At 36.8% G+C, this 14,089-nt stretch overlaps 1 pseudogene; it reads right to left on the bottom strand.

The window, feature by feature from the left end:
- Positions 1–501: 501 nt before the first annotated feature.
- LOC149536744 (MLO-like protein 6) overlaps positions 502–14,089 on the bottom strand; it is a 48,219-nt pseudogene continuing 34,631 nt past the window's right edge.

Raw genomic sequence — 14,089 nt, 5'->3', positions numbered from 1 at the left:
TATTAATTATAAGACACAACTATATTCATGTCATCCATAATAGCACATCATTCTGGGAAAGATTGTGTGCAAGTCTATAGCAACAACATTTCCGATCATCCTCTATAATCCATCATTAAGATGTGAGACTTTAAAAGAATGATATAACTACATTTTTAGACTATCACAGAGTATGATTGAATGTTTGTAGAAAATTGGTACATCTTATTTCTCAAAAATATAACAAAAATATTTCATAAATTAGAAAAATATGTTATCTTCAAAAAAAAAAACAAACATTCCACTTTTCTAAATAATTTAGAAATTACACCATAACTTTGTATCCTCCAAAATTGAATTTGATAATATTTCTATCAAAATAAATGCTTACAAAAGAATTTTTGCATTTATACAAGGATATACGAAAAGATGTTATTACTGTGCATTTGACATATTTTTAAAATCCTAAAAAATTGCTATGACCACATATTAGTTAGGGATTTTTTCTCTTTCCCACCTCCGCTAATGTTCATCTTTGCATGAATCATTGTCCTTGTAAGAAGTAGTGATAATGTTTTTCATATTTTCATTTTGAAAATGATCAAAGCTCAACTCAAACCCACTTGTTCCATCCTCTTTTTGGTCTTCATCTATTTCTACCTTTGATTTCTCGATAGCATTGTGGCGAGAATGGTGAGAAGGAGATGGTGCATACATGTCAATATCATATTCAACCTGTTCTAAATTTTTGGCATTTTATAAGTCCCCTAAAGTTAAATAATTTCGAAGAAGATGAATTGGAGAAGATCCTCCATATGGAGTACTTCCTCTGCTTGAGAGATCTTCATGCCTTTTTTCTCTAATGTTGTTCTTAGCTCTCTGGTGCCACTTCTTCAAAGAAATGGCTATTTTTTCATCAAATATGGTTTTTTTCATGTGTGTTCCTAGCTGCATTCACAAAACCCATATATTCATTTTACAGTGGTGTTGAAAAGATTATGAATCAAATATGTTTCTTTCCATCTTAATGCATACCTATGTAACAAGAGCATAGAGAGGTAGACTTACATAGCTACGAAGTATTTGAACTGCAACCATAATAAAAAAACAAATTCATTTTGAGTTAGGAATGTTGTAGATATGGATATAAATGTAATATTGAAAGGAAAATCTTTATAAAGAATGACTAGAATTTGGTAATGCTATGTGTTTCATGACCATGATCATGTTGGGTCACTTCTTCAAATGTTGTATAGTTTTTCAATCTTAGGGTAATGTTATATAGTTTGACTATTTAGAGTAATTCAACACATCAAATAAACTTACCCATAAGTTACTCTGACTAAAATGTCCATCCCCTAATCATGGAAGTAGGATTTTAGACCATATTCATACCGCATCAATAATAACAGATAAATGTAAGTTTGTTGAGATACAAATCCAGCTTCGAAATCAACTGAAAGTAGGTATTTGAGGATATTTGGGTGATGATTTTTTTTCATTACCCATGTCCAAAAGAAGAAAGCTAACTAAAATGCACTTTGAAAAATGAATATTCAATGATTAGAATTTCTCAAGAAGAGAAAGATGGAACAAATGAACGTTAAGAAGAAAAAAAATCTTGTCTAACCTGAAATAAGGTAAAATGAATGAGATAGAGAATCAACTTGGGTTGAGCAAACCAAAATAATATATCATTGGGCTTCATCACTGGAGCTCCTTGCATAACAAGATTTGTTTCTTGGATATCTAATGCCATTTTAATTATTATAACTAGTAGTTTTGTACCCACTATCAAAAGAATTTGCAAAACAAAATTTATTTTTAGTCTTTCTGAGATACCATTTTGAAACTAAAGATTTCATACTTTCACATTGCATGGTGTAAAAAAGGAAGTGATATCTTTTGTGTAATTAAACAATTTGTATGTTCCTATGTGACACTATACAAATATCTTTTCATGCTCAATTATTTCAATAAAATTCAATAAATTGAATGGAATATTGTGTTAACTTAAAATCAATGGAATGAAGGAGAGACAAAAAAATATGAACCCCCCTGTTCAATTAGTTATCATTGTTATTAGTTCCTCAAGAGTAGTAGAAGTGTAATATAGAGAAGAAGAAAAAATAATAATAGTAGTAGTAGTAGTAGTGGTGTGTCAATTAGATTTACCTCTTCTATTGAGAAGTACAAAAAGGATGTGTATTTCATAAAAATGTAATAAACGGAATAAATGCTAAGCAACTAACATCTATTCCTACATGATCATGCAAACCTCAAAATATGCAAGATGAACATGTAAATAATCATAACATGAAATCAAAATAGCATTAAACTATTCAAAATAACACATATGCAAACCTCATGAAATCATCAAGTGTAGATGATTTCATTGTTGTGGGATGTGGTTGCTCACAAATCTTGCATCATAACAAAGGGTTAGATAGTGCTTCATGAAAATGAGGAGAGGGCTCTCCTTTTATAGCAAATGAGATGAAATGAATGGTTGAGATTCAATGCAAGATGAAGGGCTAGGATCTCTCAGGATTGATGAGGTGTCCATGAGGTGGAGGCCAAGTAGACTCTATGTGGATTATGGTTTTTGACCATTCAAAGGGAGGAAGATGTGTAGGAGTTGTGAAAAGCAACTTCACAAATTTTCAAGATCACCTGCATGCAAATAACCTGCTGAAGAGAAACCAGAAAAAGAAGGAAAAAGCAAAGCGGAAGAACTCAAAAAGATGAGAGAAACTGTATTACCAGATTGATTGAATGAATGCTTGAAAAAATACAAAGAGGCAAATCCTTTATAAAAGGAATCATGAAACCCTAACTAGGTTTGTGCATTATAATTAATATAAAATATTAATTATATGCACCTAAAAGCAAGCTTAAGAACTAGAGTAATAAACCACTTAATTAACTAAATCAAGATGATCTAATTAATAAGTGAAATAAAATAATTACTCTAACACCCCCCCCTAAGTGAAGCTTAGGAGTAAGCTAACCTAGCAAAGCTATGAAAGCAGGAAAAAATATGGGTCCCGGCAACAAGGCCTAATCAGGTACCCAATACAAGGAAATCTCTATAAATCGGAGACAAAGGAGAAAACTCAATGGGAAAAAACCCTCTCCAAAAAGAGATAGCAAAGAATGTTCCAGAAGATAGGAACAAAGAAAAGATCCTCCATGGAAATAGAAGGCATGAACTGAGAGTGTCTATATGGTAGGTGATCCATCTCACCGAAATGCATAGGTAGCCAGCCACTGCAATCACCTAGTATATAGGATCAAATACTAAATACATAGCTCAGTCCAATAAACCATTGAACCAAGGAAGCATTAGAACCAACAATATAACCCCCCCTTAATGCAGATAGGGTGAGGTGATAGGCAACTGAAAAGATGGGCCAAAATCTCCTACAACACAGGAACCAAACACATCGAGAGTGAGATACAGACACCTATAAAGGCACGTGTCACCGACACTGCATGAGGAAAAAAGAGGAAGAGGGCACAAAATTGGCAAACAACTATCCCCCCCCCCATGGCACTTTATAAAATAATGCGAGTACAACAAACCACAATGATGAAAAGAATCCCAAAATGCAAGAGTGGCACTTTATCTCAGTGCATTTGCATAAAGATGCTTACAATGAATATCAATAATGATTAGAATAGGAAAAAAAGTTGATACAAAAGATAGTACAGCCCAAAAGAAGAGATCCCATGCTGAGAAAATGATCCCCGGACCTAAAATACCCAAGATATCCATCATAGAGCAAAAAATGCCAAAAACATGACAGAAAGAGCATGGGGCAGAATTTGGAAGAAATTACATCATTTCTAAACAATAGACAGAACCAGCTCCAAAAATATCATGTTTTCAAAAAATGAAGATGGGATGCACAAGAAACGCTCGATGGAGTCAAAAATAGAACTTCAAACTTCAACTAAAAAAAAAGAAGAAAAACTACATCAAAACTAAAAAAATCCTACACCACTATCTCCATCTCAGAACCATCTTTTTGGGGCTTCTTTCAAATCGAAAAAATACATCTGTATGCTCAAGTTATGGCCAAAAAACCAAAAGTAGCTCCAAAACAAAATCAGGAGAGGTGCATGCAAGGTCTAATGACATCATGCTAATGTCAGCAAATCACTACAAAAAACTTGACAGCCTGCGGCCTGTCATAGCAAAAAAAGAGCCACGTGGCATCCACGTAGCAGTGTTGATTGTACTAGCAAAAACTACTGACTAGGTAAAAGCTGCAGAGGTGGCACTGAGTAGGCGGGGCCATGGAATGGCTACGAATGTGGGCGGTGGTGGCCGCAGTGGTAGCGGATGTTGGCAGTGTCGTGGCAGTGGTGAGCTCTGGGTGGTCCGCCAGCAGCGGTCGGGCCACGATGGCCAGAAGGAGGCACAGCCAGCACAGGCAGGCCTTCGGTGGGGCGCGGGTGGCCATCGGGTGGCCGCTAGGTGGAGCAGCCCTTAAACCTTTTTAAACCTTAAACCGTACGGCCTCCTAAGGGGCAAAAAAAAATTGCCTGACGCTACGGAAGTAAAAAAAGATAAATTTTATATGGATCCTAACTGTAAACGGGCTTCCGGATCAAATGGCAATGTCGGTTTGGGCCCAAAGTGCTCTAAAAAAATGCTCTTCCTCCTGATTGAAGAAAAAACTTAAAAAAAGCTGGGGTTTCTAACTCTGAATCATAGCTTCAAAAATTATTCAACAAAGAAGCAGCAAGGAGGCTTTGATACCATGTAGAAGTTGTGAAAACCAACTTCACAGATTTCCAAGATCACTTGCATGCAAATAACCTACTGAAGAGAAATCAAAAAAAAAAGGAAAAAGTAGAGTGAAAGTACTCAACAAGATGAGAAAAATGTATTCCTAGATTGATTGAATGAATGCTTGAAAAAATACAAAGAGGTGAGTCCTTTATAAAAGAAATCACGAAACCCTAACTAGGTTTGTGCATTATAATTAATATAAAATATTAATTATATGCACCTAAAAGGAAGTTTAAGAACTAGAGTAATAAACCACTTAATTAACTAAATCAAGATGATCTAATTAATAAGTGAAATAAAATAATTACTCTAACAAGATGCTCACACATATCTGAGCAACCTTTGATGTGACATGTCTATGACAAGTGTAAGAGGTGTGTAAGATCATGTTTCATCACACATGTGTGAGACACCTTTGAAAGTGATGGGTAAATGACATGTGTAAGAGGGTTGGAGGCTCAAGGTTTCTCACACATGTGTGAGACACCTTTGTTCACATGTGAAGGGGGGAAAATGTGTAAGAGTCACATGTCACATGTGACTAGGGTTTTCTAATCTTTTGATTAGGATTGTGCAAATGATTAAGGATGTAATTAGATGAGAAACTAGGATTAATTAGTAGATAAGTGGGTTGACCTAGATTAGAAGGATGGGTTAGGTTAGGAAAGCGAGGTTAGGTGAGGGTTAAGGTTAGGAGCCATGTGCTCAAATAGGATTAAATGTAATATATAATTCCAAGTGGGATTAGGAAAGGGATTAATTAAGTAAATGAAGTACTTAATTAAAGTGAATGGGTTAGGATTTAAATAAACTTTAGTTTATTTAAATCAAGGAAAGGTGAACATAATTAAATAAATGTAAAATTTATTTAATTAAAGGTAGGGGAATTAAATAAATAATAAATATCTATTTAATTGGCTAGGAAACAGGATTTGGACAATTTTAGGTGTCTACATTTTGCCCCTCTTTGATATAGCATTAGTAATGTTATATCAAAGAAGAATAAAATATAGTGGCCAAGAGGATAAGACTAGTAGCATGATGCCCCAGTCATGGAAGAATGAGGAAGGATGACGAGGATGGAAAGGTATGCCCCCTCAAGAGGACATGCGGGTTAGGAGAACATGGATGTTCTCTCAAAATGGATGAGAGCATGGAAGGGGGTTATGCTACAATGGTGTGAACAAGCTAAGTTTGATATTGTAGTCAACACTATGCACCAAGGTATGAGGAACCAAGATGACAATGTGTCAAGTACATCAAAAAAGGGGTCTAATACAACCATATGCCTTATGAAACCATGATATGGAAGACCATGATTCCTGGGACAATAGGATGCAAAGACCATGCGAAATGCAAAAAATACTAACGCATACAAGTAACAAGCAATCATGCATGAAAAACCAAAAGCAAACCAACATTTTGCCCCTAGTCAAGCTGAAAACCCATTAATGGATTGATTAGTGATGATTGATTAAGGATGGCAAAGCTAATGCTAAGCATAATGCACATCCAAGGATTAGGAAGGATTCATCCCATGATAATGTTCAAATATGGTTAACAAATTTTTAGCTGATTGGGTCAATTTGATGAACTGATTAATGATTGATAGTACAAGATTGCAAGATTAGATTGATTGAATTAGTATTGATTGCACAAGTGATTGAGATTTTTTGATTTTTTGATTTTATGGAGAAGTTGGATGAATAGATGAAATTGGAAGAATGATGTTGATAAGATGAAAAATGATGAGAGTAGAATTGATTGGAAGAATTAGAGGAAGGGAAAATTGATTGAAGTATGAATTTGACTAAATTGAGTGGAAGAACTAGATTGAATGTGATATGAATGAATGTAGGATAGAATGGGTAGAAATGAAGTGATTGAATGAATGTGGGATAGAATGGATAAAATGGATTGGGACCAATGATAAGGGAAAACCAAGGCATGGTAAATTGAGGAAAAGCAATGGGAGTTGGTGGACGAAAGGGATGGTGAAAGGATACGAGGGGCCAAATGATATGGTATCAAAAAATGTAGAGCCAAGGATCATGTTTCAAAGGAGTCCAAATGCCCCATACTAAGGATAGGAAAATGGAAGAAAATGTGGTGGGAAAGGATGCATGAAAATGGAAAGATGGTAGGAAGGCTAGCATATGGAGGAAAAGAAGGCATGTGCTCTTCCAAAGAATGTATGAACATTTTTGCTGTTAGGCCTCTAATGGTGATCATGAGCATGGGGATGAAAGCAGAATGAAGAGGGGATATCGGAGGGAGGGTGTGAAAAAGGGATAAGGATATGAAGGGTATGGATGAAATGTGGAACATGAAATGGAGGAAAGGTATTGGATAACCAAGATCAAGGACATATGAAAAAAGGATGGAAGTATGTAGGAATATGATTGGAAAATGGATTAAATGAACATGACAAGGACTATGGGATGCAAGATATGGATAGCATGTCAAGATCAAATATATGGAAGAATTATGGAACTGTATGTAGGAAAATGTATGGACATGGAAAGTGCATATGGATGGATGAAAAGGAAAGTGAAAGTCAAGATCAAAGATGGAAGGGGATAATGAATGGTAAATGGAAGTGTGGGAGATATGTAAGGAAGAGTGCTATGGATGGAGCTTGCCCCCAGTGTAGAGTGCGAGTGAAAGAGGAAAATTGAATGGATGGATAAGTGGAAGTGAAAGACATGATAGGAAAATGAAGGGAGGACTCAAGCATCTAGATATATGGATGGTATCCCTTGATATTTTTTCCTTTCTTCTTTGTTATTATCAAGGAATTTTTACTATTTTCTCCTAGATATTGATAGGGTAGTGAATGGAGGAAAATGGATTATGAAAAAGTTTGGATTAAGCGATTGGAGTGGGTGGGAGGAAGATATGGTTGATGGATGCTAGGTTGGAAGACTTGTGAAGGAAGTGAAAAGATCGTCATCAGCACACACCTTGAAGGGTGATTGAAAGGAGGAAATTGTGGAGGATATGTAGGAGAATGTGTGGATTTTGGGATATAGGGACCCAAAATAGATGAAGGAGACGATGGATTTAGGATGGTGGATTTTGGGGCATAAGGGCCCAAAATGGATTTAGAAGATGGAAGCTGGGATGATTTATGAATGAGGGAAGCCTTTGGATTAGCAGCATTGGACGTCATTTTGAATCTTTCTTTGAGGTTCATTGCTACATTAAGTAGCTTTGGGATCCACATAATTTTTGCATTTTTTATTTTCAGCCTTTGTGGCCTTTTGATTTTTCTTTGGATCAGATTTTTCTTTTCTTGAACATGTTGTTTAGAGGTGACATGTTGATCCTTGTGCTTTTGTGGATTTTGGGCTTTATTTTCTTTTTCTATAGCATTCAATTTGCTTCCATTTGCCATGGTAGGGGTGCATGAAGAAGAGAAAATGGATGGTGAACATTGGAAGGAATTCAAGGATCTGTGCCTTTTTTGATCTATAATAGGACCATGAGGGAATGAAATGGCAGGCATGGATATGGTGGATGGATGTATGTAAGGACCCAAAATGGATGGAAGGGATGAAGGGTTTGATGAAGGAACATAAGGACCTAGAATGGATGGAAGATAAGGACCTAGAATGGACTTGGAAGATGAATGATGGAAGTGTTTAAGTCTGGAAGGAGGAATTGTGGCATTGGAAGAAATAGAAGGGATACCAACATCTTGAGACATGTTTTTTTCAATGGAACACTTAGCATTTTCAACACAAGATATGAGTCTAGGTAGATGGGGTTCATGAGTGGATTGGATAGGTGTGATAGGATCATGTGGAGGATTAGGATCACAAGGAGGATTATGAGCGATAATAGGATTTTGGGATGAGGTGGGATCATGAAAGGAAAATGGAGGGGAGTTTTAATCTTGACTTAGAAGAGGATCGTGTAGTGGAATGAGTGGATCATGAGATGGAATAGAATCATATGTTGGAGTGGAGGGAATGGAATCATGAGATGGTGTGATTTGATCTTGACATGAAGGAATATTAATGGATGGAGTGGAAGGAATCTCTTCATGAAGTGGAGGATCTATGGAGGCTAACTCTTGAGATGGAATGGAAGCAATAATGTGCATGGTACTTGGAATGTTTTGATCTTGATAAGGAAGGGGATCATGAGATGGTCTAGGAGGGATAAATGGATCTTGAGGGATAAGGTAATGATGGGATGCATAAATGCTCAGATCTAGAGGAGAAGAGTCATCTATAATGTCATGCTTTAGAGGAAGATCTTCAGATAGAATTGGGTCTATGAATTTGGGTGATTGGCTCTCTTTATTTTGTATTTTACACTTAGCCAAGAATGATGAGAAATACCCCTTACGAGGTGGCGATGATGTTTTTGGAGGATTAAAATGAGGCTTCTAGGAAGGTGTAACTATGGGTAGGGGATTGCATGGAGGGTTGGGGATGGATGGGACATGAGGATTATGGTCTTTGAAACATGGGGGAAGAGGACACATGGCATGGAAGGTGGCCTCTTTCTATTGACTTGCTAAAAGATAATTCTTTAGTTGAACTATTTCCTTGGCAAGGTCATTTGTGTTTGAGGAAGTGTGTGGGCTATGAATAGAAGAGTATCTAGATGAAGGATAATGAGGTGGATTTCCCTTGTCAAAGGTAGAAGAATAATGGACATGAGATGGATGAGAGTTGGATATGAAATGTTGAGGATGAATTTGATATGTAGGTTGAATAGGAGGTATAACTCCATATTGTCTTTGAAGATTGTCAACCATTTGATTAAGAAAATTTTGATCCATAGATTTTAGAAGACGAGTGATGAAAGATTCGATGATGGATGCAATATGAACCTAGGACTAGGAGCAATTTTGGACTTTGACTTGATTTGATTCTAATTGAATTGGACTTGATATTGATTTGATTGAATTTGATTTGATTTGATTTGATGTGATTTGGATAAGGGTTTGATTTGATTTGATAAAAACCCTATGATATTCCAAACGAGTGAATGTGAAATTTGAATGAAAGTCCAATATTGATGACAATGCGCATATGTCCAAAGTAGAAGATTTGAAGAAAAGTTGAATTAGAAGAAGACTTGAATAAATGATATTAGAAAGATTGATTATGGAAGAAGATGTAAATGGATCAAATTAAGAATTGATTAGAAATGATTGAAGTTGAGAAGGGATTGGATTAGAAGAATGATGATGAATAATTGAATGAGGGAATTAGATCTTGATGTGGATTATGAACCATGATTAGGATGAAGATTATGGATGAGATTTAATGATTATGAAGATGAGGAAATGATTTGGATGAATAGAGATGATTAAGATTGCAAGGAATGGTTTGAATGATGAAGACAAGAGATATGTGAGGGTGATGAATGTGATGGAAAGAAGAAGTGACATGGAATGATGTGGAAAACTTGACTAAGGGGAACCTAAACCAAGATTTTTTTTGTTGTTTTTGAGATATTTTGATTTTTTTAGATTTTTGAACTTTTACGATTTTTTTTTGGATTTTTATGTTTTATGATGTTTTTTGGGTTTTTATAGTTTAAGATGCAAAATCAAACAAGAAAATATATACAAGGCAGGTGTGTTTCAAACACTCAAGAACGTCAAACACACCAACAATCCTATAAGGTTTTGACTAGAATGTACAAGGATCAACTAGAGGGCATCCTCGATATATGCAAGGTACGTGAGGCCCCAAATCTGTAGATGAAAGAAACTACTACCACAAAGCCAGGGGGAGATGGTAACCCAAATCTCCTCCTTCACTTCCCAAATGTATAAAGTTATTTGGGGCTTACCCAAGAGTGACAATATTATGCTTCCAAGAGAGGTGTCTTTCGATTCACCTCCCAATTTTTATACTTTGCCAGAATGCTGGAGTTGAGGTCGTCCCAAGGGGTGATGAAATCTCCAAGCAGGCCTCCTAAAAAAGAAAAACAAGACCACCTATTTCTTGTGCAGCCAAGATCACCTGAAGGCACGAGGGGAGAGAATACATAAGTGGCCTCGGGGTTTAATAGACACGTGTTCGTTCTCAATGAAACTTTAGGTTATGTAATCTACTTGAAGACACTTGAGATTAAACCATACAATGTTCTATCCAACTTGAAATCGTTGTCAAGATAAATGAAAAGTGTGAGTTTGTCAACAAGAAAGTAAACTCAGCGTGTGCATAAGCAAGATTGCTGAAAATAAAATCAATTTTCCTTAAGGCATTCAAGATTGTGTGAGTTTGTTTTAAGAACCAAGCCCAAATTTTTGCTATCCTAAACATGCATGTCAATTCCCTTAAGGCATTCAAGATTTAATTCAATTTTTTTAGCTTTAACCATGCATTCAAAGATGAGTGTTTAAGCATACAAGGTCATTCCCAAAAACAAATTAAAGCAAAAATCTGCAAGCAATATGGTTAATGAGAAAATATCCCTACAAAAACACAAGTTAGGGTAGTGAAAATGTAGAACAAACATGAAACAACCCTGCAATGAAAAGGTTAGAACAAAATTTGGTCTTTGAAAGAGAAAATAGAGATCTAGATAGCATCAAAATTTCATGAAACTAGCACCATGACGATGGTTTCAGAATCAGCTTTTCGGTGATATTTCATTTTCCAAAAATAGAGTTTGTATGCCCAAGTTATGAGAAAAAAATGGAAGGCTGCTCCTTATGGCTTAGAAGGGCATGTGGACTACTAATGCAGTGCTGACATCAGTGACCTACGAGCAAAAATTTAACAGTTAGGAGAACGTCAAGCAAAAAAAAAAAATTGTTTTTGATGTTTTTGCTTAAAAAGATAGTCATGATATGATTTATATGTTGAAAAAAAAATAATAATAAATTTATTTTTAAAAACTAAAAGTGAGATTAAAAAATAAAAACTTTACTATAAATGACGAAAATAAAAACAACAAAATAAAGGTTTTATTTGTTGTTTTATGTGTTTGTTTTTGCAATTGGTGGGGGAAATGCGAAAGAGTGGGCAGAGGAATGGTAGCGTTGGAGTTGTAGGACTGAGAAGAGAGGGGTTTTGGTGTTTAGCGAAGCAGAGTGGTATGGTCGTAGCTGCGAAAGTAGCCGTGGAATAGGGCACGATGGCAGAGGGCAAGGATGAGAACAAGTGGGTGGTTTGAGCTGTGGCTGCACGTAGCGGAGAACAGGTTGAGTAGGGATTCAGCAGTGGATGGGGCAGAGGGGTCGCGAGCTTGCAAAGTCAAGCTCTAGAGGAGCAAGGGGTGTAGGTAAGAAAAGGGGAGAAGGTACCAACAGCTGGTGGGAGGAGGTGGCAGTGGAAATGGTTTTGGCAACGGATCATGCAGGAGTTAGTGGCAGTGGTGGTGAATGGTGAGGTGGCAGCGAGGGGAGCGGCGGGGCCGAGAAGAGGTGCTACAGAGATGGAGTTGCTAGATGGTGGCAGAGCGATTGCAGAGGGAGTAGAGAAGCTAAGGCCATGGTGAGTGGCGATAGTTGGTGGTGGAGGGGAGGGAGTAGGGTCGTGGCCGCCGATGGGAGGTACGGAGCAGGGAGGAGTGGAGGACAGGGTTTAGTGAATGATTTTGATACTGCGCAGAGAGGCCAGAGGGGCCACGGTGGTGGTGGCAACAGTTATGGCCACAAGGGAGTGGCGTCAATGGCTGAGCGTGGGTGAGGCAGTTGAGTTTGGTGGTGGTTGCAGGAGAGCAGAGTGTTTGGGCGGTAGACGAGATAGAGCAGAGGGCTCAACGGTTTCAAGTGCTACAATCAGGAGGAGCCTGCACGGGGCTAAGATTGAGGGGGAGCCACTAGGCTCAGAGGGAGGCACGGGGACAGGAAGAATAGAGCACACAAGGAGAGCCGCCAGGCAGCGGTCGTAGGGGCAGCACTCGTGGGTACCACTAACCTACACAGAGCAAAAACAAAACAAACAATTTTTATTTTTTTTTGTTTTTTTTTAGATTTTAGATTTTAGATTTAATTTATATATACACAAATGATTAAAAAAAAAACAACTTTAATAAATTTATTCCCTCAACCCACTTTTTTTTTTTTTTTGAAACAATTTGTTTATATGTTTTAAATGTAGGAAAGAGGATGATATATATATATATATATATATATATAATCTATCTATCAATTGACAAAGGAGTATTTTTCTTTTTTTTTTCCATTAATAAAGAGTATATTCAATGTATATACACTCTAGAACTTGAAAATAAAGCAATAAAAAATGAAATATAGAGTGTTATATGTCAAAAAACTTCCCTTATGCACTCCAAAGATGATGATGGGCTTTATGGCTCGATTAGAGGCTCCTTGTGAAACTTGATCTGCAAATTCAAGCCTTCAACCTACAAGCTTGAACACTCACAAAACACTCAAAAATGCATTAAATGGTTAGTTCGAACCCGTGAAGTGGGTCCCATCGGGCGTGCCAAAATGTATTGCATAAAAATGTAATAAACAGAATAAATACTAAGCAACTAACATCTATTCCTACATGATCATACAAACCTCAAAATATGCAAGATGAACATGTAAATAAGCATAACATGAAATCAAAATAGCATTAAACTATTCAAAATAGCACATATGCAAACCCCATGAAATCATCAAGTGTAGATGATTTCATTGTTGTGGGATGTGGTTTCTCACAAATCCTACAGCATAACAATCAGGTAGATAGTGCTTCATGAAAATGAGGAGAGGGCTCTCCTTTTATAGAAAATGAGATGAAACAAACGGTTGAGATTCAATGCAAGATGAAGGGCTAGGATCTCTTAGGATTGATGAGGTGTCCATGAGGTGGAGGCCAAGTAGACTCCATGTGGATTAGGGTTTTTGACCATTCAAAGGGGGGAAGATGCTCACACATGTGTGAGCAACCTTTGATGTGACATGTCTATGACAGGTGTAAGAGGTGTGTAAGATCATGTTTCCTCACACATATGTGAGACACCTTTGTAAGTGATGAGTCAATGACATGTGTAAGAGGGTTGGAGGCTCAAGGTTTCTCACACATGTGAGACACCTTTGCTCATATGTGAAGAGGGAAAAATGTGTAAGAGTCACATGTCACATGTGACTAGGGTTTTATAATCCTTTGATTAGGATTGTGCAAATGATTAAGGATGTAATAAGATTAGAAACTAGGATTAATTAGTGGATAAGTGGGTTGACCTAGATTAGAAGGATGGGTTAGGTTAGGAAAGTGAGGTTAGGTGAGGGTTAAAGTTAGGAGCCATGTGCTCAAATAGGATTAAATGTAATATTTAATTCCAAGTGGGATTGGAAAAGGGATTAATTAAGTAAATGAA

This window comes from Cupressus sempervirens, chromosome 10 (genome assembly GCF_028749045.1).
Source record: "Cupressus sempervirens isolate cs-2001-9-10 chromosome 10, ASM2874904v1, whole genome shotgun sequence".
Lineage (NCBI taxonomy): Eukaryota > Viridiplantae > Streptophyta > Pinopsida > Cupressales > Cupressaceae > Cupressus > Cupressus sempervirens.
This window is presented reverse-complemented; position numbering and strand designations above follow the sequence as displayed.